Raw genomic sequence first — 27,935 nt, 5'->3', positions numbered from 1 at the left:
GCAGGTAATGGATTACGATGGAAGAAACAGGAAGCATTTAGCTGAGAAAGGCGTGATTTATCCTTTTGCTTTAGCACTGTTCCAAGATAAGCTGTACTGGACTGATTGGAAAACTTGGTAAGTTTTACTGTCAGATTTAAACACTAATCAGTAATCAGGTATCTTTGAAGAGTGCATGTTTCTTTGAAGGCGTAAATATGCACTCAGGACTTATGCAATGCAGGACTTAAAAATGCTACTCAGTCCAAAACGTTGAAAACAGAGATTAAATGTGAATTATGAAATGCCACCTGTTCTGTGGTCTAGACATAATAGAAATCAAATGTCCTGATTCAGTAACTGGTAGAAACCATCAAGTATGCAGATTGAAGGAATTTATAACTCTTTCTAATACTCTCTTCAAAAGTAAATATCCATTACTATCTTCAGTGGTGCTATATACACCTTGTTTTGAAATGTTTGTTTCTAAATATTACTACACCTCAAAGCTGGCTGAAACATATCATGTGGTGTCACTTAACCCTCCAACTGATAACCGACGGCACAGATGTTCATCAAACCGCTTGTGAACTGATAAAGAAGGCACAGCCGTCGGTCAACTTTTTACCGGGTGATAGCACCGTTGAAAACTGTACTTTTAAAGGGTTAAAAAAACCACATATTTAAAGGTTTCTGAGGAAAGGCTCCAGGAATTCCCTTTCTTTTGGGAGGTATTCCATATCCTCCAGTAGGTTACAGTTCCGTCGACTCTACTTGTAGAAAATAGGACAATTGTGTCTACACATTGCTTTTTATTAGTAAACTAGCTTATTTAATGTGGTCAAATATTGAATTATGTGACATTGTGTTTCAGGTCAGTGCATGTGTTTGACCGCACCAGCGGAGGCTCACCCAAGGAGATGCTGCACAGCAACTATGTGCCGATGGACATCAGAGTGTGGGACCCACGGAGACAACCTACAAGTGGACGCCCTGCGAGCACAACAACGGCGGCTGCTCTCATCTGTGCTTGCTAGCTCCGTATGCTCCTGGCTTCACATGTGCCTGCCCCACCGGCATCAAACTCATCAACAACTTTACTTGTGCCAACGGTATGCTCATTTACCCTCAGGAGGGTTAACTTCTGGCTTGTTTATACCTTCCAGTTGAATGCGCACTGGGTGCAGCAGAAACTGATGTATAACTTAAATCCTTATGGATGTCCAAGAGCGGTTATATATAATAATTTATGAATAGATTCTCTAGGGAATGAAAATAATACTAAAGAAGTAAGCATATAAGAATAAGACGATTAGCATTTTCACAGACAACCAGGCAACATTAAAGGCGTTGAACTCTTTTGTGTTCAAACTCTAAACTTGTCTGGGATTGCTATCAAGTCTTTTCTTCCCTTGCCAGAATCAACAATGTGACTGTTTGTTGGGTTCCTGGTCATGAAGAGATCTCTGCGAATGAAAGAGCTGATGCCCTGGTCAACTTGGACTTCGTGTTCAACAGAACCGAAGATGATAGTGGTTACGTCTGTGTTATGCAGGAACCCAGGAACTGCTGTTGATAGTGCAGAGAAACTGACATCAGCAGGATAACCCTGGACTCTCCTGACCACACCAACCTCGTGATGCCTCTCACTGTAGTAAAGTGGATAGTTTGTTATTGTAGTACCGAGGATGATTGTTCTTACGTCTTTGTTATGCAGGAGCCCAGGAACTGCTGTTGATAGTGCAGAGAACTGACATCAGCAGGATATCCCTGGACTCTCCAGACTACACCAACCTCGTGCTACCTCTCACTGTAGTATAGTGGATAGTTTGTTATTGTAGTACCGAGGATGATTGTTCTTACGTCTTTGTTATGCAGGAGCCCAGGAACTGCTGTTGATAGTGCAGAGAACTGACATCAGCAGGATATCCCTGGACTCTCCAGACCACACCAACCTCGTGCTACCTCTCACTGTAGTATAGTGGATAGTTTGTTATTGTAGTACCGAGGATGATAGTGGTTACGTCTGTGTTATGCAGGAGCCCAGGAACTGCTGTTGATAGTGCAGAGAAACTGACATCAGCAGGATATCCCTGGACTCTCCAGACTACACCAACCTCGTGCTACCTCTCACTGTAGTATAGTGGATAGTTTGTTATTGTAGTACCGAGGATGATTGTTCTTACGTCTTTGTTATGCAGGAGCCCAGGAACTGCTGTTGATAGTGCAGAGAACTGACATCAGCAGGATATCCCTGGACTCTCCAGACCACACCAACCTCGTGCTACCTCTCACTGTAGTATAGTGGATAGTTTGTTATTGTAGTACCGAGGATGATTGTGGTTACGTCTGTGTTATGCAGGAACCCAGGAACTGCTGTTGATAGTGCAGAGAACTGACATCAGCAGGATATCCCTGGACTCTCCAGACTACACCAACCTCGTGCTACCTCTCACTGTAGTATAGTGGATAGTTTGTTATTGTAGTACCGAGGATGATTGTTCTTACGTCTTTGTTATGCAGGAGCCCAGGAACTGCTGTTGATAGTGCAGAGAACTGACATTCAGCAGGATATCCCTGGACTCTCCAGACCACACCAACCTCGTGCTACCTCTCACTGTAGTATAGTGGATAGTTTGTTATTGTAGTACCGAGGATGATTGTTCTTACGTCTTTGTTATGCAGGAGCCCAGGAACTGCTGTTGATAGTGCAGAGAACTGACATCAGCAGGATATCCCTGGACTCTCCGGACCACACCAATCTCGTACTGCCTCTCACTGTAGTATAGTGGATAGTTTGTTATTGTAGTACCGAAGATGATAGTGGTTTACGTCTGTGTTATGCAGGAGCCCAAGAACTGTTGTTGATAGTGCAGAGAACTGACATCAGCAGGATATCCCTGGACTCTCCAGACCACACCAACCTCGTGCTACCTCTCACTGTAGTATAGTGGATAGTTTTGTTATTGTAGTACCGAGGATGATTGTTCTTACGTCTGTGTTATGCAGGAGCCCAAGAACTGTTGTTTGATAGTGCAGAGAACTGACATCAGCAGGATATCCTTGGACTCTCCAGACCATACCAACCTCGTGTTGCCGCTCACTGGAGTCAAGCATTCCATAGCCATAGACTACGATCCTATCGATGGCTACATCTACTGGACCGATGACGATGTTAGTAAACTTTATTATGTCTTGAAATTAAATTATAAAAAGGTATTGAAGATAATTTGTCAACAATAACCATTGTGAGTTTATCTTGGCCTGCAATTAATATTTAAAATAAGAATATTATTCTTTCAATAATAAGTATCACAATGGATGTTTATCATAATTATGCACAAACACACACATTTATTCCTGTGTTTCTTAATTTTTGTATTTTTTGTGTGAAGAGTGTACAATTAGCTAATAATGATTACTATGATTTATTTGGCCCTAGATGATGAGTTATGTCAATTGAGACTAGTAGAAAGAAAAAATTTGTTTTAAGTGTATGGCAATTAACAGAAATCTTATAGTACAAAATACTAAATTCAGTTTTGTTTCTTTACTGTAAGCAGGCTAAATTTATCGTACTCTCTGAGTTAACCTCAGTTGTTTCAAACTGTGTTTTAGACATTTTATTTATAAAAAATTAGGGGCTTATACAAGGGCTATCCAGAAAGTAGATTACTTTTTGCTCTGTAGCCGCTAGGGACAGGACTATCATGGCCATTTTGTTGTCAGGGCGTTTCTCTGTTCAGTGGCTATCCAGCTGTGCTAGAGAGAGAGGTTGCTGTCCCTCCTTGTTATTTTATAATAGTAATTTAAAATGGGTGATGCAACTGAAAATCCTGCGAGTTGTGAAGTGCGGTTGGTAATACTGTTTTAGTTGGCTGAGCACAATAAACAAATTTAGTTTTATAGCCAACTCTGTGAAGTTTATGGGAATGATGTGATTACTGAAGGTGGAGTGCATTAGGTTTAAAAATGACCGAACTAATGTGCATGATGACGAATAAAGTGCACGGCCAAGCATTGTGACCGATGAAATTGTCTCTAAAGTCGATGAGAAAATTAAAGAAGACCGCTGATTCACAATAACAGAACTGTCACTTAGTTTTCCTCAAATTACAAGGAGTTCGTTACACAAAATTGTCATGTAGAAGTTAGATTACCATAAATTTTGTGCAATTTTGTAGAATGGCGGGAGGGTGTGACTACCTGGTTGAAGTCTCAGGTAGCAGAATTTTATAATACTGGAATTTCAAAACTAGTTTACTGCTATGATAAGTGCCTAAATTTGTATGGTGACTATGTTGAAAAATAGTATTTTAGTGTCACTTTCAAATGTACAAAATATTTTTTTTTTCTTGTACTTTATTTATTGTTTATATAAAAATGTAATCTACTTTCTGGATAGCCCTCATAATAAAAGATATTTTAGATTAAATATGAAATTCTAAAGGACTAGAAAAAATATAAAAAGGTGCATATTAAAGGTTTTTGTTATATATACATACAGTTTATATTTAGGTTTTGATTTTTGCACCTGTATTCATACAATACTTTTTTGTGTTATGTGAGTGTTTGAAAACGGAAGAAAACTGAGTCTCATAAATAAAAGTCAATAGTTGGTTGATAACAGAATCTGATCTTTGTTTACAGGTTCAGGCGATTCAGGAGAGCGCGGATGAATGGTAGCGGGCAAGAGGATTTGATAACAACAGAGGTGGAACATCCAGATGGGATAGCAGTAGATTGGATAGCCCGCAACATGTACTGGACAGACACTGGCACCGACAGGATAGAGGTGGCCAGGCTGGATGGACGTGCCAGAAAGGTAGCTTCCCTAGGAACATGTTTCATCTACCCATCTTTATATATATATATATATATATATATATATATATATATATATATATTTGTTGTGTGCATGTATATGTCACTGAACTCCTCCTAAACGGCTGGACTGATTTTAATGAAATTTGTTGTATGTATTCGAGAATGGTTTAGATTTACAATTCGATCCAATTTAAATTGTTTATTTAGTCAATTTTTATTTCTAAACTGTTGTTAATTTTGGAGTGTTTTATATTGGATCCGACAGACTGCGCTACGACACATAATACAAAGTGAGCGGATACTTAAAAGCTGTTAACACTTTCAGCTGAAGTTCATTAAAGAAACAGAAAAATTTGTTTACATTACAATTATAAATAATATTTTATTATTGTATACTGCTTATTATCGTAGTGTAATGTAGATTGCAAAGACGAAGTTATTATCTAATTTTAAATTTTGGTTGTACCAATGATCAATAAGCCATATAATGCCATGGAAATGCTATTTATACGCTGTTATAAAAACTACGTTATTGTACAAAGCTGTGAATGTTTGCACATAAGCTAATCAAATCTGGTTAGCTCCTTTGACATTATGAATGGCATTTTTACTGTTAGTTGAAGAAAAGCAAATGGAGATATCACACTCTTGCCCTTATACTAGAAGCATATACCTTTATACATATTTATTAATCAGTGAAAATATCAAAATCGCTTAAGCACCAAAAATTTAATCTAAGTTGGATTCCGAAACCAACATATGGGACCATTTTTTTGGTTAGTGCAACAGCATAATGCAATTGTGGAACCGTAAATAGATTAGACCGGGAGTGAATTTAAACAACCGGGACAGACTCATATTGACCGCAGCAGCTTTTTAGTTGTACGATTACACTTTCGTCATTGAGACAAAGAGGCAAACTGTTATTGTTATTGAAATCGTCGGAGAACTTCAATAAATTATTATGGCATGTTGGAGAGAAATACGAATCATATAAAAACCGTTTCACTTTACGACTTCAAGATCTCAAAACACTGTTCTTTCAACTTAAATCTAAAATGGATCAGGAGATTGGAATACCTTTGAGTGACTATCGGTTATCTCAGGAGTGTTTATTATGTCATAAAAAAAGAATACATGAATATATTGTCCAGTTTTTCAACAGTAAATTGCGTGCGAAGGTACGGGTAACTGCTAGTTTTAGAAGTACAATACACGCAATAATAAAAATGTTCTGTTTCTTACTTAGATTTGCTTATAGGCTTTACTTGATTACTATTCAATCAATATTACCTGTAAGTAAATATATGATATTATCTGAAATCGTTCAATGTTGCTCTTTTATCTGTCAACATTATTGTGTACAGAGTGAATTCAATGTGCATTCAAACATTTCTGAGGGTTTTGTTAAAAGATTAGGTTTCTACTAAAGTTTTAGCCATTCTTTCAAGAACAACATATTACGGTAAAAATACTACTGTTGTTTATTAACTGTTCTTTTTTACCTAATAAACATTTAATTATACAAATCAGATTGCTTAGATTCTTAGAAGCTACAACTAAACTACCTACACAAGATCACTTATTATCATTGAAATATTTGGTTGTGCTATTTATTTATAATGTTACGGGTTGCTTAACCACAATTGTTTGCATCATTGGTGGCACACTCTCGAAAATTATAACGTGCCAATTATTGCAATTACAATACAATTATCTGTTAAAACTATAACATTAGTTTTTCCGTATGACAACCTTCTTTTACAGGGATGTATTTTATGATGGTTTATTATGTATATGAACAATACGTGGACATTCTCAACGGATATCAGGGAGTATCAACATGCAAAACAGTTACTGTGTGTGTATTGTAAAGGATGTAATGAAAAACCTACAATGTGTTAAGAATACTTTAACACTATTCATTTAGTATTATACAAAATATTGTTGACTGTTCATTTTTATTTCATGAGTACCAAGTACACTTAAGATCTTTTTTTTTTTCCTTCCTGAGGGAAAAGGACAGTTTGTCCCCGCGTTTAGTCCTAAAAGGACCTTTGCACCTCCCTTACTTTAATTTTGTGTCCTCAAAGTCCGAGGCTTTTGAGGGCCCCTGTTCTCTGATATCCTTGGGGCTGAGGAGATATGCTCCCAGGTATCTTTTCCGAGTTTCTAAGATGGCAGGACAATCTAACCAAATGTGCTCTGCTGAATAAAACTTAAAATCTTTAAATTGAGGCAAATTCGTGTTGTATAATATCTTTACAATTTTCAGAAATCCATTTGGGAAGTTTGGTCTGTACCACCTGTGGCACACGTCAGAAAGAATATCAATCTTATTTGCCTCTTGGTAAACATATTAAACTGACCAGCCTGGTCTAGGACTTCACAGAATTTTACCAGATACTCAGGAATATAGAAGCTAAATCTGCGGATACTTTGTGATGTGTTAGTAACACTGGTGTGTTCCAGGTGCTGATCAACGAGGACCTGGTGGAGCCTAGAGCTGTGGCAGTAGCACCGGAACATGGCTGGCTGTTCTGGTCTGACTGGAATGAGAAGCGCCCCAAGATCGAGCGAGCAGCGCTGGACGGCTCGGAGAGAGTTGTGCTGGTCCGAGAAGGGTTGGGCTGGCCCAATGGCATTGCCCTGGATTACGGCACTAGCAAGCTCTACTGGTGCGATGCTAAGACGGACAAAATTGAGGTAAGATGTGTGCTGTTACACTAATGTCGTTTATAAACGTCAGGCAAGTCTCAGTGAATGTAACACAAGTAAACGACATTGTTTAATTTCTTCTGTTTTTCTGTTTACTATTGCACTTTTTTATTTAAAAAACATCATTTCGGCTTAAAAATATGGGTGAAAAAGTCCGACATCCATACCTCTATAAAAATTAAATATCATTAGCCTCTTAAAGAGTAATAACTTTATTAAATCTAACATCCTTGTTTTTGTTTCGATTCTATTCGAACCATAATTGTTCTAACCAAAATTTATTGTAAAACAAAAAATTGCTTGCAAGTTCAAGTTCAAAAAATCTTTATCTATTTAAGAATTTACTTTTATTATTACATTTCATATGCCAACACGGCAAGTGTGAAATGAAAATAAAAACAATTTTATACACTTTTATTTATATCAGAATCCTTCAGCTGGCTGCGGATTTACTTTCAGTTTTTAATATATGACTTTTGTACGAGACAAACATACACTTTCACCTATACATTCATATCAATTACAGGACAGTAATATATCCATACCTGTATAAAGTATAGTAACAAACAGAATAACATATAAATCAATTACAACAATAAATAAATAACTAAGTGATGTGTTAGTGTGGGTTCAATATAATCCAACATGACAATAAATAACTATAAATACATTAACGTGACAATAAATAAATACATTTATGATATAAATTTTGTAATAGTCAATAAAATGAATAATTAAATAAATATCCAACAAACATAAATATCTAATGACCCATATATATCCAACAACAATACATGCCAACAATAAAATAAAAATAAAAATATATATACAAAATATATATGAATGGTATTTATGACATTAACTCATATATTTCCAGAACATACAACAACAACTCAAACTACTAGTTAATATACTGTTGTACTATTATAGGGACATTACTGTCCATGGGCATGTCAGGTGAATAAAACAAGGTTCTGTATTGTACAAACTATTCAGACAGCTGAGTTTTGAACAGGTTATCAACATGGACGGGAGTGACAGACGCGAGGTGATCAGTGACAACTTGCTGCACATCTTCGGCCTGACGCTGCTGGGGGACTATCTGTACTGGACGGACTGGCAAACGGCGCAGTGTGGACCGGGCAGACAAAGTGACGGGCAACCGGCGCGAGCTCATCATGGATCAGCTGCCCAATCTGATGGGCATCAAGGCTGTAGGGGTGGGGCAGGGTGGGGGCTGGAACCCTTGCAAGGAGCACAATGGGGGCTGCTGCTCTCACCTCTGTCTCAACCGGCCTGGCAATCACTCCGTCTGTGCCTGTCAGATAGGTACGTGCGATATTTTTTTTCATGTCACACAACATTTTAATGTTACCGAACATCTCAGTGAACACATTCAGTGTTCTACTAGAAAATCACTCATTAGAAGCATGGATCATGGACTTAATTAATCATGTGTTCAACTGAATACATTGTTTTACATTACCGATAGGGAGTCCATTTTTAAATATTTTTTATAGGCCCAAACTTGGCGACTATTTTATTATAAGTGGATGGGAGTAAGTCTTAATTAATTTAAAGTCAATTAAGCTGAAGTACAATCAGTCGCAATTGAGTAATTATTTATCCTAAAATGTGTCATCATATTAAACCTTAAAGCACCTTCATGGAAAACAAATTTGGCTTGGACAACAGTTAGTATGCATTTAGAAATTTACAAAATTCTGTTAGGTTAATTGTTTTTTAAGAAAAAATAATAAACAAAAACATATTTATTTTTTGAAAATGCTATAATGATACTGGCAATCGTGTTTTTACATGTACATGTGTGCCGTACTATTATATTCATATGCTGTGACACGCATTGTTATACAAAACACGATAAAAGCACTGCTATTGGTCTATTTTTAGCATGTCATGGCTTCCAGTTTGCATCCCAAACAATTCTGTGTTCTGTTGTGTATTGTGTATAAATAAGTGTATTTACGCCATCATACACACAACATTCATGGAACTTTCTTGACTTATATAAACTAAAACAAGACAATATGGATATCATATTTTGTACTTCAAGTATGTATTATTGGTGTATTTAAGTTTGATTGTACAAAAGTTTTTTGTGTGTGTTAGTTTAAAACTTTTTCACATATTCATTTCATTCTGTCGAATTAATATATTTCACATTTTTATTTCTAGGTTACGAGTTGGCTACAGACGGACACACCCTGTGTGGTTCCTGAAGCTTTCCTGTTGTTTGCTAGACGAGAAAACATCGGAAGGATAAGCATTGAGAACGCTGACAATGATGCCATCATTCCAGTGACTGGAGTAAAGGATGCAAGGTAATAACAGTACATCTTCTGCATGTGTGAGGGGAGGGTGAAACACCTTCTCCCTATGGTGGATAGCACTGCTGAAAAAGTTCTATAGTCAAATAGCCTTCTTTATTGTTGTTACTGCCAGAAATTTGAGGTTACTCTAGTTACTCTAGACGTGGCAGGCGCTGGATATAAGGTGCAGTAGGCTGTTCAAGTTAGCGCTGGATATCCAGCCCGATTATGTTTTGTCATATTACGTTATTTTTGAAGGAATAGATATTATCCGATTGTGATGAAACTCATATGTTTGCAAAGATGAAGAATCAAACTTCTAATTAATACTGTATTTTAGAGCCTTAAATACATATATGTCTCAAAGTGTGTTTGTACAATTTTTGTAAATATACATAAAAAGTGTAAATGTGTTCGTTCAATATCTTGTAAACTGTATATTTCTGAAATCACCACTAAATGTTGATAAAAATGTATGTATTAGAATTGTTTCTTTGTGTGCTTGAAGCCAAGTACAAAAGAGAATCCGAGGATGAAGTTTAAATTTAAACTGTTTTCATTGTTTTTTTATGTGTTATAATAAAACCCTAAAACATCGTGCCACTACACAGAATTTACATTCCCACCTCTAGAATTAATTTGGCTAACTTTAAATTTTTGTGGTATGAGCACCAAACTAACATCAAATTCTGTGTTTCATTATAAGAAATTACGATCTGATTAGTGATTCTGAATGTGGAAAAGTTCTGTTAAAAATTGTAGTGTGTGGCCGCAATACTGTCATAAAGTTAACACATCAAAGGTTACATTCAAAATGGTAGGCCTCCTTTTCCACCATAAATAAAATTGTTGATTGCATTTAAGAGAATTAGACTGTGGACGATTGAATGCTACTTTTCCTGCACTTGAAATTCCATAGTGAAGAAAATATGTTCAGAGAATTCTTCTTATAGTTTTTATCATGCATCATGTTCTTTTTTGTGGTTTGAAAACTTGTTACTCTGAAAAAAAAAGGAAGTAAGAGTGAACATGTCCAGATACACGATTCACATAGCTGATGTAATAATAATTTTCCATGAAAATTTTAACAGATGGTTAGGAAATGAGCTTGCATTTTGATACTCTGTACAAAACTTCAAATCTGAATGGAAACAAAATAAACCAAAATAACCTTGTAAGTGAGTATTCTTTTTTTAAACAACCTGAAGGTTCCTGGCAGTAATGGAGCAGTGTTGTCGACTGCTAGAAGGAACATTTCTCTGTAGCAAACCTCTGCTTGAGTGTAATAATGATTCAAAGAATGTTTGAACTTTATCCCATATTCTAAAACTATTTCAATATCACTTAGTAAAGTTTAAATTCTTTGCTCTAGTGCTCTCGATTTCGACATGACTGATAGCCGAATCTACTGGACCGACGTGAAAGTGAAGGCAATCACGAGAGCTTTCATCAACGGATCGCAGGTCGAAACGCATCGTGGAGTTTGGCCTGGACTCCCCAGAAGGTAAAATAGCAGTTAATGTCATCGAAAATGATGTAACATGTTGTTATAAATATCTTAGTGACAATGTTTTAAAACAAAACAAAATAAACAAGCAATTATTCCACTCATTGAAATTGAAGGAAAAGGAATGTATTTGCCACAGAAGTCAAATGTTTGGGGCTAACAGTTGACAACAACTTATCATGGGATGCTCGCACCAAAATTATTATAAATAAGATTAATTCTGGTTTGTATGCAATAAGGAGAATGTCTTATTTTTGCAGTACTGACACCTTAAAACTTATCTATTTTTCTTACATTCATTTTCACATTACATTTGCACTGTGTGTATACGGGGCTACTAAAAAAGAAAATCTCAATGCAATGCTAAAAGTTCAAAGAAAGAAAAGCTGTCAGAACCATTAAAAGGAAATTGTTATTTGAATCTGTCAAAGAACGTTTTAAAGAATTAAATATATTAACTATGAATGAACTTTATATATATGAAGCTATCATGTATGTTAAACATCAAACATCTATCTGTAGCAGTAATGTGGTGCATCACTGTGGTACCAGATGTAAAAATGATTTTGTGATCCCTTGTCATCGTTTGGAGTTGTGTAAAAAAAATTATAGTAAGAAATGAATTTTTAAGAAAAATTCCTGATTATATAAAAGGTGAGGGTAAATTTACTTGTTTTGAAAGAAAGTTAAAAGGGTCTTTGGTAGGATTAACTTTATATTCTGTAGAAGAATTTGAACACATTCCCTTAAGACCTTAATATTATTTTTTGTAATAGCAAGTCCATACTGTTTAATACTTGTTAGATATCTGTTACAAATTAAATTATAAACTTTACATTACAATTATATATTGTAATTGAACTACTTTTTTCATTAAATTGACTTTATTCGATGTACAAAATGTGTAAATGAATGAATAAAGATTATTTTGACTTGAATGATTGTTTGACATTCTTGCGGCAGGGCTTGCTGTGGACTGGGTGGCACACAACATCTACTGGGCTGACACTGGGAGTAAACGTATCGAAGTCGCCAGATTGGACGGTACCAGCCGGAAAGTACTTCTATGGAAGAGTATCGAGGAGCCTAGGAGTATCGCTTTGGATCCTAGCGAATGGTGAGTGTGTTAGTGTTGTGATCGTAAGTTTCCATCTCATAGATCTTGTAATCCTCTTACACGTACGATTAAAATATTGGCAAAACATAACTGTGCCTGGAACTATGTGAACGGATCTAACATAGATGATTAATATTAGTTACATGTACTGGAGCGACTGGGGAGGTCAGGGCAGTGTGGAGCGTGCCACCATGGATGGAACCTCTCACTTAGTCATATTGGCGAAGGTGGGAAGAGCCAACGGTCTGACCGTGGACTACACGGAGAGACGCCTCTACTGGTCTCAACTGCACGGCACTCCCGCCATCGAGGTGGCTGACTTGGACGGCAAGCACCGTTCCACCGTCATTTCTAAGGACATCGGCAGACCCGTTTGCACTTACTCAGTACCAGGTCAGTAAACCTGAGGAAGGTTTATACCTTCCAGTTAAACCTACCATTGGGCACAGCAAAACAGATGTGTCACTTAAATCTGGGCAACCCTATGGATGGCCAGGAGCGGTACATCACTAACCACAAATGTAGGGATTCTGGGGTTCAAGGGTAATTCGATAGGTCTAGTCTTCCGCTGGAGATGACTGTTGGAGTTGGTGGGGTTCATTCCCTAACTATCAGAGGTTCTTGCAGCCTTAACAAGGGTGTGCCACCCCCTGACTGCTTTGACTGGAGAGGCTGACTCAGATCTGGCCTTTCCGGGGGGACTTTTGCTTTTGAATACACTGTATTCGATTCTTTTAAGTATTTGATTCTCCCATCACTAATTGATATGTATTACAGGGAATATAAGTTTACTAGGTAGAAATAAACAATTTTATAGACAATAGACAAACTTCTTTATTAGCATATTCATCAAGAACAGTAATAAAGTCAGAAATTAGATAAACTTGTTTTTGAAAAATAATTTTTGAGTCTGATGATGCATCACATTTTAAAACCTCTTTTGCTTCGTTCAAGTTCTGGATGAATTAGTGTGATGCTACTTTGAACCTCGTCCATAATATAAATCAGATCTTTTTGAATTAAACAGTTTGTTCTTCTAAAGTATTCAACCAAACCTTTGATAAAGACTGTTGGAAGTTTAATAAAAGGAATTGGGGCATACAACTATTATTGGGGTTACATTCATTTCATTTAGAGATGGTCAGTGAAGGAAATGTCATTCACTGATGCTTTTGCAGGACTACATCTACTGGGCCGACTGGAAACAGCGGTAGTATCGAACGGGTGGAGAAACACTACGGCGCCAACCGCACACTGCTTCACCGCCAGCTGGACCACGTGACGGATCTACAAGTGTTCCATACTAGTAGACAGCTGGGGTGGAATCTGTGCGCGGGAGACAACGGAGGCTGCAGTCACCTGTGCCTGGCACGGCCGGGGGACAGTAGTCGACACTGTGCTTGTCCCACACACTACACGCTGCACAACAAGACTTGCCAAGGTATCACAACATGTCACAAACTCTAACACGTGTTGTAGACAGTGTTATCAGGAGGGTATCACACCAAGTGCTCATAAAAGGAAGATGGCCCGCAAAGAGTTAGAAATCTTAAGTGAGAGCATAGGTCGAGTTGTAAATAAAATTAAAGGTCTTTATTAGTAGAGTATAATGCCGCAAATTCAATCAACCTCAAAGGGTTTCACTCTTTAAAAAATTATGCTAGTTTAAAGTTTAAAATATTTACAGTGTAGGTCCTGTTTTAGATGGTTTAATATTCTTGTCTTTGCTCAAGTTGTGAAAGTTAAACTTAGTAAATGAATACTGGACTTAAGAAATAGTTTTAGGGTAGTAGACATTCAATGGAGAATGGTCTAAAAGGAGTTTTTACTGTAAGTTATTTTATGCACTACTTGACCTGTGCTCTTATTTAAGGGTTTTCTTATGAGTCCTTGTGGGCCATCCCCCTGACATGACAAAAATATAGTACATTTATATTATAGGTGCAGTAATGATGTACCAAGTTTTATTGCTTTACTTGTAATCGTTCGGAAATTATCAAGCCTTTGAAGGACTTTTTATACCATGTATAACAGTAACACATAGTTGTGTCTACTAATTTGATTTTATTGACTTGTTTCAGCACCAACAGCATTCCTGCTATATTCTCAACGAAACAGTATCAATAGACTAATATGGGAAACGGATGACTGCCCTGATGTTCCTTTACCAATCCAAAATTTGAAAAATGTACGAGCCATTGAATTTGACCCAGTGAAACAGTTTCTATATTGGGTAAGTAGTTTATAATTTATAATTGTTGGCCTACCTATGACTTAGCCTATAGTTTACAGTACGTCTAATGATGAACTGTTGTCATCAGATTGACGGTCGCACGCAGTCTATCAGGCGATCCCAAGACACCGGATCTTCAGTAGGGATCGTTGTGGCGGGGGGTGGGGCAGTCCATCAACATCCCTACGACCTCGCCATCGACCCCTACACCCGCCTGCTGTACTGGAGTTGTGCTGTGGGCGACACAATCAACGTAACACGACTCAGCAATGGTTCGGCTCTGGGAGTCGTAGTGCGAGGTGCCAACGGGGAGAAGAAACCGAGGAACATTGCACTGCACCCCGACAAAGGGTTAGTCAGTATTAGTACTATTGTAAGTTAGGGGACGCTTAGGAGAGAAGAGTAAAAGGTTATTGCGATTCATGATGCAATCGCAATAATTTCAGATTTAATTTGTTGTTATGTTTGCAATATCAGCATAGTCAGTTAACGTGCCGAGCCTGGCTTTTCCCACTTTCTTATGGGATCATATGTACTGACTATAAATTATAAATAATTAGTATTAAAAGAAAATCATGCAGTTAATTAGCATTGAGACACTACAATCTAAGTTTCTATAATTTCATCATAACGTATTAAGGCGTAATATAGAAGAAACACTAAAAGTAGGGTTATTTTGTAACAACTCAGATTTATATGTGTTCTCTGTTGTCCGATGCAGGTTCCTGTTCTGGACGGACGTCGGTGTCAAGTCCCGAGTGCTGCGGTCACGGCTGGACGGCCAGAAGAGACTGGTGATTGCTGAAGAGAAGGACCAGGTGACAGCTCTGGCTGTAGACAAGGACCATGATCTTATCTTCTGGTCCACAAAACAGCGTATCAACGTTGCTGATCTCACAGGAAAAAAACATGTATGATTATCTTTCAGTTCATGATTTACAGCTGATAATAATTATCAGAGGAACTTAACAATCACATGCTTAATGATCAATACTGTGACAATGTAAAACTAATTATTTCTTCAAGTTAATACTTCTTCCTTGATCCTTTATTACTTTCTAGTATTGATAAAATTACTTGATTACTTAAGTATTACTCTTGTACTTAAATTCCAAAATAAATTGTAGAGCTTTATTTTTTTTTGTAGATTATTAGATAAATAAATAATCCATTTGGAGTATCAGGCTTAATATAAAAGCTCTTGAGATTTTGTAAATCTTCGATAATGTTATTATGATTAGTAAAGTGTGGTTTTTTATCTAATATCTCTACTGTAATCTTTGAGCTTAATCCACTGATAGGAATCCTATGTACAAATAGGATATATTTTTAAAGATTTGACAGCTCACAGTTTGTGTCAATAGACAAGCATTACTTGAAGCATTAAGAAGTTACTTAACCAACTTCTGTGAATTTGGTTAGGCATGAACCAATAATAAAAAAAAGGACCCATTCCTGTTCCCCTTTCTTTTTATTGCCGCCATCTTGTTTTTGTTGTGACGATCGCCATTTGCTATTGGCTTTGGGTCAGTCATAGGTGGTTGTTCGATGAATGCAGACGTATTGTGACCTGTATTCTGGGTTCAGTTTTAATAATTACTGTTGTGTTTAGTTTTTATTAAGTGCGTGTTTTAGAGTTAGTGAAATTGACACACAACATGATGGTTGTGGTTCCTGACTTATGCGTTTCACAACGCTCTGGTATTGATTTGTTTATTTAATCCTAGTTGCAGATCTCGAAACGTAGTGTTGCTAATTTTTTGTTTCACGGAACGATGGCAAAAGTCCAGAAAAATCCTGTTTCCTTCACAGTCCTTCAATCGTCAAAAATAAACTTCAAACAAAGTAATGCATGAAGTAGCATGAAAACGTCCCAATAAAATATTCAAATTGTTAGATAATCTATAAAAATACAAGGAAATATGTTATTTGACAGGCGAACAGTGGTGTCGAGTCAGCTGAGCCAGGTGTCAGGTCTGGCGGTGCTGGGAAACTACCTGTACTGGATGGACAAGGATCAACAGCTGATTGAGCGAGGTGGACAAGAACACGGGACTGTCCCGGGAGGTTATCATGTCCAAAGTGGCCCACCTTACCGACCTGGTGGCCATCACAAACATTGTAAGTTCTTTACAAACTTCAATTAGTACTATTTAATTTTTTTGTAATGTTTTTTGGCTAAGCATTAGCAAAGCTTATCACTCGTGGAGCTGGAAATCTTCATTTCTGTCTCTCTGTTCATACGATATTCCAAAAACGAACTAACCTATACAATTTATTGAAAGTTTGGATGAAGCTTTATTTATATACAGGCTACACTGAGTTTGATGACAGTGCGTGTCACTCCGTAAAATTTGGCTGATCGTTAGCAAATATTTTTGCATTGATCTTGTTGGTAACCATGATCGCAACGAGAAAATAGCAGAGTAAATAAAATAGTGAACAAACTGTACTTATGTATGCAAGAATTTAACGTGTGATATATTCAAACATGTAGTCGAACTACTATGTCAATATATACATCGTTTGGTAACTTGGTGGTATTATTTAACCTATTGGTTACCAGTGGCGTATATTGCTCATCAGTTAGCATCACAAACAAGTGATGCCAACTATAATCTAGTGCAAATGTTATCTCACGGCAAGTTCGTAAATTTGGAGTTGAAAAATATTCCTGATACAGATTATTTTGGCATTTGTCTGTACTATTATATTGCTGGTCAGTTAAAAAATATAACATGCTCAATTTTGAAGCTGTTCGACTCTCAAAATCGATTGTTGTGTCATCTGCTGGTTTTTTTTTTTTTTTTTATTAGTTTGCCGTAAATAATGTTGTGTTAAAAAAAATTCTTTTCTGAGAGATTTTTTAGTAGTTTTGTTGACAACATAGTAAAAATTAAGAGCGGTGGTAACTTTGATGATGAATTTTTGAGTGAAAGTAATAGTAAAAGAAAGAAAAATTTCTTGGTAATGGAGAAATTTAAGAAAATTATGTGGCAAGGTCTAACCTTTAAAATTGGGCATGGCCAAAGCAAGCTAATACCATATAATTTTATTTTTAGTGGTAGATCTGGTATAAATTTGAGCTGTTGCTAGGCAACTAAGTACTTAAAATACAATTTCATCATGTTATTTATGGTAGTTTAATATTTTTAGTTGACCCTAAGCACTCACAATGATTTCCATTGCAAAATAAAACATTAATTCGGTACCTGAGGGTAAAATATTTGAATTTTGATTGGTAGTCAATGGTTGTGAAATGCACCTTAATGAAAAAAAATGATTGTATCACATGGCAAGATATAGAATTTACATTTTGCATGAAAGTTCATTTCTTCATAGACAATACTGAGTTCTATGATGGTGCATGTACAAACATGAAATTGGCAGAGCGTGGTTGAAGGTGCTCTCTTAGTAGGCTCACACAATTTCTGTTTTTTTTTCTAAAGGAGAAATGTAATAATCTCCTTCCCATATAGTCTGTATATCTGTTCACAAGATTTCTCAAGAATGTAATGAGCTATATACTTATTTTGTATCCAACCTCAACAATGGCCTTTTATGAGATACTTGGTGTGGTTTACTTCCACCTTATAATATTACGGATCAACTGAGGTGTGTGATTCTTTCGCTCCGTAAATTTTTATTTATATTGTGTAGAAAAATGCAAACCATCCGTGTGGGCCATTGACGAATCATGGAGGCTGTACTCACCTGTGCCTGCCGCTGCCCCACGGATCCACAGAGTGCAGTTGTCCCCAGGGGTTAATACTACACGAGGACCGTGCCACCTGCTCAGCCTTACCTGCCTGTGGAGTCGATCACTTCACCTGCGGCGCACCCTCGGCTGACTGCATCCCCTCTGCATGGCGCTGCGATGGCCAGAGCGACTGTCCTGACAGCAGCGATGAGATGGGCTGCCCCGAGTGTACCCAGCATCAGTTCCGATGTCACTCAGGACAGTGTATTGGTACGTGACTTGTCTGTCAGTTTTAAATAAATTATAATACCTTTGTATACAAGCGTTCCTCAACTACAAAGAGGTTTTCGGGACAAATCTTAATATCTAACTGTGACTTTTACATTCTTTTTAAAAGAACTAATGGAAAGAGACTTCAAGAAACCAGGCAGGTCATTATACAATGTCAGCCCAAAATAGGAACAACTTTTTCCTTACTCTATGGAAGTGAAACATCCACTTGCGGCTGCGAGACTTCATCCCGATACCGCAGTCTCTCACTCAGGTACTCGGGCTCCCTGAGTGGGAGGAGTTTGTCAATAGCTTGTTGAAGTCACACATGCAAAGCATGTTAACAGCATCACGATACTGTAACACATGATCATTTCGTCTCAGAGATATCACATACCTCAGCTTTGTGTTTTGGGAGTTTTTGAATTCTCTGAGCATCGTGCATGACGATACTGTTATCATAGGCAGGGTAACATTAATAGAAAACTGATAAGACTGAAGTCTGCATGAGCTAGAGTTTTAAAGGCACAGGCAACAAACCTCTAAACCGAACCAAACCCCTCAGTCCTGCCAATGGAGCACTGGATATTATGAGACACATGGTCTGCAAAAGAGAGGTCACTGTCTAAAACGACCCCGAGAGTTTTGACCTTATCACGAATTGATAGGGTCTCGCCACCGAGAGTGACCTCTAAACCACTCTCACTGAGGGTCTGTATGTGGTCTAGTGGTGCTATATGTAACACAGCCACTTCCCTATGTTTAGTTTGAGGTTATTTGCGGAGGTCCAAGACGAGATCTTTTCAAGGTCAGTGTTAATTTGGAAAATGGCATCCTGAAGGAACTCAGGATCATAGTAGAACAAGTGCAGTTGACAATCAGCATATAAATCTGGGCACAGGTTGGAAAATCTGAAGTGTACCCGGTACACAACGGCAATTGTGAAAGATCGCGTGTACCCAAAGGGGTACATATCGTTGTGAACTTGTTCATACTGTTTACTGTGCCTGTGTTGATCAATTCTAATTCCTGTTAATTTCCTAACCACAGTAGATACTTTTAGAAATTAATAAAAAGGCTGTTCAAGATAAACAAGAAATCTACATAGTTTTTAAAAAACCTTTCTTTACTGTGATTTTTACATACCTTTTTACTATGTTATATAATTTTTTTCTTCATAATGTAACCAAAACATGTCTCATAAAAAATATCTGGTACGAACCAGTAAACAAATATCAAGAAGAAGATTATTCTAACAAATGATTGGTGTAGCAGATCATCTGAGAAGTGGTTAACCTAATCTAACCTAACTTACCCTAGCCTACCTAACCTAACTTACCCCAACCTAACCTAACCTAACGTGTGTGTGTTGTAGATGTGAGCTGGCTTTGTGACGGCAACTCGCAGTGCCCTGATGGCTCAGACGAGATCTCTTGCTGTACGACCTCGTCCCCCTCACTGTTCCCATGTAAGCTGGGTGGCCCCTTGTGTGTCGATAACAGAAGTTTGTGATGGCTGGTCCAACTGTCCTGATGGTTCAGACGAGAGCCCTCTAGCCTGCCAGACACACCCCCCACCCAGGTTCGTCAGCAACCCACCCCAGGGCCACGTCACACTCTACATCCTCATCTCCATCTCCTGCCTGGCATCCTTCGCTGCCGCTCTCTACCGATGCAAGAAAAGGTCAGTGTAGTGATAGAGTTTCTTTAAGAATCTGGTTTCTTTAAGAATCTTGAATGATAATATTCATCACACTTTGTACTGTGGAATGAGCAGAAACTTGTAAAATATATTCCTATTCATTCATCTGAATCTTCCAAGGTTGGATCAATCAGTTCACTCAATTGTGGGACTAATCAAAACAGAAAAAGTACTGTGATCAAAGCCCTGACAACTATAGAATGTCGAAAGTGACATGATGATTAGACCTTGAAAAGAGGTCAAGTTATTAACGATAAAAGTTAGAATGTCTGCTTCTCTTTCTGCTTTTGAAATTGCATTTGAAATTTTTTCCTTACTTTGGCTTTTGATATTGGAAAATCCCAAAGAAGGTTTTGGATGCATTGATTAAGGATGCATTACATTAAGTTTTGCAACAACAAAAAAACAATGAAAGTTTTGATGTGTATTACAACATTTAAAAGCTTAATATTTACATTATTTCATCACCATTGTTACATTTTAGGTCTCAAAATGTTTAAATTAAATTTAGTAACTTTTACAACTAAAACAATTTCATAATCTTATTAATTTTTATTTGATTAGTTTTAAAAATAAAATAACATCGGTCATCTTGAAATTCGATATGAAAATCATATATTGATTTTTTTCTTGATTTGAGACGGCAAGATCAATAATTGTGCCTAATTTGAATTTTTTTTAATCTTTTACTAGTCTTTGAAATAAAACATAAAATCAAATACAGGCAGATGAAAAACAGCATTTTTTTTTACCCATGTTGTGTTTGTCATATAATACTTATTTTTGGTTGCCTGGCCCAGAGAAAAAATCCCCCAAAAGATTTTTAGATAGTTTGTAAACATCCTGTATAATTACATGCTAAAACCTTTATTTTGTAAAACACTACCTGGGCCAGGAGAGGTATAACTCCCAGTGGACTATAGAATCAAAGTGTTAATGTCAAATGTGCTAAATAGAGTTTAATCGTCTTATAAAAACATAACAAGACGTCCATGCATGGCACTTGAAATTATTTTCCCCTAAGTTTTGTACAAAGGTAATTTGATCCAAAAAGTCCTGAATTTAAGTTTTAACTACACAAGAAAATTAATACACATTTTGTAATTTCTTATCCATATTGAAAGCCCTTAAAACCAAGCTGCTGTATTTTCTTGTCTAGGGGATTCTTTAATGCCTAGAAAGTTTGTTAAATAGATATGATGACTACAAGTAACACTTAAGTAATGAAAAATGTTACCTCAGGTAAAGGCTGAGTTACTTTTAATTTGTATGATAAAATATTTTTAAATTTTGTCTAAATAATGGGGAGGTTATTCTTAAAAAAGTACGGTTGCACGGCAGGTTCGCCCCGGCCAGTCCAGGGCTGCCTTGTGAGGACTCTGCAGCAGACCCTCTGTCCCCCAAGCCGTTACGGGTGGTGCCCAAAACCGGACCTACCTTACCGAAGCCTGCCCCGGCTGTCAGGATGACGGCGATTAACGGAACCAGTAGCTCCAGCTATGACCGTAGCCACGTCACTGGAGCCTCCAGCTCGGCCTCATTGCTGTGCTATCCTCTGAACCCTCCACCGTCCCCCGCCACTACGGCACAGCGCGAGGAGTATTGCTGTCCCCGTTACAGGCCCCCGCCCCCGACGCCCTGCAGTACAGACGTCTGTGACGAGAGTGACTCCAACTATCGGTGCGATAGTGACCCCTTTCCACCACCCCCCACCCCCCGGTCCCACTCGTCGGGGCCACCCTCTCCCTCATCCTCCACATACTTCCATCCCCTCCCTCCCCCACCCTCACCCAACAGCAGGTGTCCCAACTGCTGACATACCATACGTTGTATAGTGTACAGACCGTCTTGTAAATATGTACTATGGTGGTTACTGAGTGTGCTAGCCTCCAACACAAACTGATTTCTTCTTAACCAAGGAATTTCTAATGATTCCTCCTTGTTGTCTTGTGTCATATAATCTCTTTCACATGTAGATTAAATAGAAAAAGCCCCTTAATGATGTTAATTTCACTTTATTACTTCTATAAATTATAGTTTATTGCAGGCTTCCGTTGTAAAAGTTTTGAATACCTGTTCTCTTTCCCCAAGTTTAAATTTGTATTGCTTCACAATACAGAACACGATAAATCTCAGAGACCACCATAGTCAGTGTAAATATTGTTAAGGTGCCATTTATATATTGTAACATATCAATTGAATTTTGTTAAAAGTACAATAGTTAATGATTTTTTTAACTTATAAAAGTCTTATATGTTGTGAAAGAACTAAATTGTTCTAATTTTTTAAACAAAGTAGTGTCCAAATTTTAAAATAACTGCTGATATAAAGATTTCTTATTTATTATATGTATTATTTGAAAATAAAGTACAAACTTTAAATAAAAATGTTATTTACACGTTCACTTTTGAAACAATGTATATGGTGATAAAGTGAATGTCGATGCACTTTGTATATTTTTTGCATTTTTTAATTTAAAAAAACAATACAACAGAATATCGAAGGATGTGACAGGACATAACACATGTCCATACGTATACAGGGGGTTCTGAAAAGGGTGTCACAAAACTTCTGTGGCTGATAATACTCAACATTACAAACAAAAAATGTCATATAAACATAGGTCGAGGAATGTCCCTCTCCCACCTCTAATAATGTCTACCACTCTCACCATAACGTCATGAAACACCTAATAATGTCTACCACACCCACCAAGCATCACAAAACACCTGTAACATCTACCACTCCCACCATAACATCACGAAACGTAATAATGTCTACAACCCCACCATAACATCATGAAACACGTAATAATGTCTACCACTCTCACCGTAGCATCATAAAACATCTACTAACATCTTCCACTCTTGCCATAGCATCATAAAACATCTAATAATGTCTACCACTCTCACCATAACATCATGAAACACGTAATAACATCTACCACTCTCACCATAGCATCATAAAACATCTACCACTCACACTGTAACATCATGAAACACGTAATAACATCTACCACTCTCACCATAACATCATGAAACACGTAATAATGTCTACAACCCCACCATAACATCACGAAACGTAATAATGTCTACCACTCTCACCATAACATCATAAAACACCTAATAACATACACCCCTTCCACCATAGCATCATAAAACATCTAATAGTGTCTACCACTCTCACCATAACATCATAAAACATCTAATAACATCTACAACTCACATCATAACATCATGAAACACGTAATATCTACCACTCCCACCGTAGCATCATAAAACATCTACTAACATCTTCCACTCTTGCCATTGCATCATAAAACATCTAATACCATCTACCACTCACACTGTAACATCATGAAACACGTAATAACATCTACCACTCTCACCATAACATCATGAAACACGTAATAATGTCTACAACTCCCACCATAGCATCACGAAACATCTAATAATGTCTACCACTCTCACCATAACATCATAAAACACCTAATAACATACACCACTCCCACCATAGCATCATAAAACATCTAATAACATCTACCACTCTCACCATAACATCATAAAACATCTAATAACATCTACAACTCACATCATAACATCATGAAACACGTAATATCTACCACTCCCACCATAGCATCATAAAACATCTACCACTCACACTGTAACATCATGAAACACGTAATAACATCTACCACTCTCACCATAACATCATGAAACACGTAATAATGTCTACAACCCCACCATAACATCATGAAACACGTAATAATGTCTACAACCCCACCATAACATCACGAAACGTAATAATGTCTACCACTCTCACCATAACATCATAAAACACCTAATAACATACACCACTCCCACCATAGCATCATAAAACATCTAATAGTGTCTACCACTCCCACCATAGCATCATAAAACATCTAATAGTGTCTACCACTCTCACCATAACATCATAAAACATCTAATAACATCTACAACTCACATCATAACATCATGAAACACGTAATAACATCTACCACTCCCACCATAACATCATGAAAAACATAATAATGTCTACAACCACACCATAACATCATAAAACATCTAATAACATCTACCACTCTCACCATAACATCATGAAACACGTAATAATGTCTGCCACTCTCACTATATCATCACAAAACACCTAATTGCATTTGCTGAAGTGAACTTGTGTGAAACATTACTTATTAGCTATAGAACAAACTAATATTCAACAAAGAAATTATAATTACTTCTATCTCGCAGTTAGCATAATCTTTTTATCCTATACATGTAAAGAAATAATAAAAATAAATTGGACACTGATATTTCTTTTTTTTTTGTTGAAAGTATCTGTTTAGCCAAGTTTAAGGCAAATTGACTGTAGTTGAAATAACTTTTATGTACAACTGTTAATGCCAATAGTCTAGACAATTGAAAAGGAACTAGCAAATTGTACCTATTGAGCACTGGTGAGTCATACGTGATCAGGAACAATAAAAACTTTTGTTACAAACATGTATGGTCATATGTCGCTATACAGGAACATTGTGTTAGAATGGCACTACAATCGAGATATATATATAGTACAATATAAACTGGGTTTTGACCACCAGTGCTCCGTTTGGGCGAACCTTGTTTGTTCCGATTGTTGTATTTTATCAATAGTTCTACCATTACTTACATTTAAAGGCAAGCTTATTTATTTACCAACTTCTCTGTGATAATATTAAACACACGCACATGACACGCACTCGTATCAATTTAAGTAGTAAATGATGTAGTCTTGTATATCTTAGTTCCTACTAATCGTAAATCACTAAAACGTCAAACTGTACATACTTACACTCTAAATCGCATAATCTATATTTTAACAGATTACATGATACTGCACAGATAGTGCTTGTTCGATTTTAGACTAACCAACTGTAAAATTGATTAGTTGTCTGTTTTACGGTTAAACTGTTAGTGTACAACTGTTAGCTGTTAATTAGTTCTATATATTATATTTATTTATACTTTACTTCTTTGTACAAAATATATTATAGGCAGCGTATTTTGAATAAGTAGAATACCTCGGTTCACAGTGTTGAATGTTACTTTGCAAATACTCCTAATACTGACTATTCACGACATGAAAGATAATATCCATGTTATTTAAAGAAGATTTATATTCAGTGCACAAATAAATATTAAAACTGTTGTGGACTGTCATAAAAAGCAGCTCATAATAAAAAGAAATGTTATTTGAATAATCAACAACGTTTCAAAACATTTTCATTCATGCACTTGTACGAATGGCTGATTTGAATAAAAAAATTATTAATATTCATAAATAAATGTATAAATACAAATGAGGGTAATTATGTATAATTATGAGGTTATTTATGGGGGTAACTCATGCAACAAATTTTGTGTTGGAATTAATTAAGTATAACAGTTTAATTTTCTTTCAAATAACGTTAAAGTGATGTTGAAAAATCCGTTGTTTATTCTATAACTATAATAGAAATAAATTAAATAATCATCTGATTTGTAAAGAGAAAATTATCACGTTGCATACCAACATATTCCTAATTTATTGTAAAAGTAAATATGAAAATAAAAATGTTGGTTCAAACTGCATTTGTTAAGATGTAATCATCCTTCCAATTACATTTTTTCTGTCATTTTTAAATGAAAAAGAAGATAATTAAGTATCATTTGTATCAGTGTTTGGCCTACAAAGACCTTTAAAATGATGTGCAACATGACATATGATTACATTCGATAAACTCAAGAATCAAACACCAGATTCTCGGATTTTGGAACACTCTTTACTTGAAAATGTATGAAAACGTTATAAACTATTCTCAATAGCTGACTTTGTGGAGGAACTGTTTAGTTCATCATTCTACAATAATCTGTTCTCTCACAATCGATTTTGTGCTACTCCTGTACTATTCAATTACTTTAAATTAAACATTTGCAAATTTCGTTCCTACTTCAAAATCCTATCCTACAAAAGTAACACATTTAATTTTTTAATTACTTTTGTACTTTTTCTTTACTGCAAGGAGATCATTTTGGTGTTCCGCAACTTTGTTAGTTTGTGTCATTACTATAGTGTTAGAATTACAAGTGCAACGCTGTAAAAAACAAGTTACATCTTAGAACGTCAATAGCCCCAATGTGTTAAAATTGACACAAGTATCTTTCTCAGTGTCATGGAAGGAATAAATGACTAAATGAAAGACAAAGACTAGATAATAAATGCATAAAAACAGAATTTATGGAGACCATTTTAAATATTTATCCCACTGTGAACTTGAGAATGGCAGCTTGGTTTGTACACCAAAGTTTTCATAATATATGCGCATAAAAGATGTATATCCATGCATAAATTTTAATTGATAGTTAATTTTATTTTCCTATGAATTTTTATACTATCCGCTATAAAGTATGTTGTAGTTCGTAACTCTTGTGCCTTGATAATAGTAATGAATATTACGTACTGTTAGCACAATCGTCACGCAAATATTTCAATCTGTCCTGCGTAACACAAACTGTGTTCCTTGTTATCAGTAAATCTCTGTACTTTGTTTGTGTAAATACTGTTGTAACTCTGTGTTACGTTATTAATGTTACGTTAAAGTAGTGTCACGTAACGTTTATGCAATGTACTACGCTTAACTCAACCTATTACTAATTCTTTAGAACCCCGTTGAAAGTACGAAACGTGGACTAAAATCTAATTTCAGTTGTTGAGTGTTAACGAGGTTACTACAGGGTAAACAAACAACGAATTGAGAAATGCCTTATGTAAGACAGCTGTTTGTTACTGAAGTGTTCCTTTCACACTTGTCTTGTTGTCCTGTGCAGAAGACAAGGCTGCTACTTTGTTTCCTGTAATATATTTATTATAAGATATTGTATATTTTATTGTTAAACATATTGTTATAGATGAATAAGTTATACAATTTTGTACTTTAATAAATAATATTACAAATCATCTGTTTATTTTATTGTTTTATTATAACCCTAATGTTATGGTGAAAATTGAATTCAACCTTGGAACTGCCTAGATCGTAATTTGCGATGCACAAAACATCATGTGCTAATTACGACATCTATTGAACAATCTTAATTCAAATCGTAATAAAAGTAATTTCATTGTAATCGGCAGACTTCTTTTGTTGTACTTACTTTTATACATAAAATGTTTCTTTATATTTTACTAGCTGCTATAAGCTAAAGATGTTCGACGCACTAAGCAATCTTGACAGCTAATTTGTGTTCTTTTTAGTTTTACGTTGTTTTCGTTCCGTATTGTAAGGAGATATAGCATAACAACCCGGATATTTAGTATATTTTGGATTTTTACATTGAAGTTGTTAGTTATTTCTATGTACTGCAAAAAATTAAAAATTGTCTTAGAAAATAAAGGTTTCAACTTCAGAGCACCATACATCCATGAATATAAAGGTAACCTAATTTAGATTTTAGTAACTAATTTTTCAGTTAATATTTGGTTTAAATCCTTTTTGTTTTGTTCGAATACTTTTGAAATGA

General features: G+C 36.3%; 1 pseudogene; it reads left to right on the top strand.

The window, feature by feature from the left end:
* On the top strand, positions 1 to 27,375 carry LOC124363738 (annotated as a pseudogene).
* Positions 27,376 to 27,935: the final 560 nt, after the last annotated feature.

The sequence above is a fragment of the Homalodisca vitripennis genome, chromosome 5, assembly GCF_021130785.1.
Source record: "Homalodisca vitripennis isolate AUS2020 chromosome 5, UT_GWSS_2.1, whole genome shotgun sequence".
NCBI classification, from domain to species: domain Eukaryota; kingdom Metazoa; phylum Arthropoda; class Insecta; order Hemiptera; family Cicadellidae; genus Homalodisca; species Homalodisca vitripennis.
Note: the sequence above shows the minus strand (reverse complement) of the source record. Positions and strands in the feature narration are given on the sequence as shown.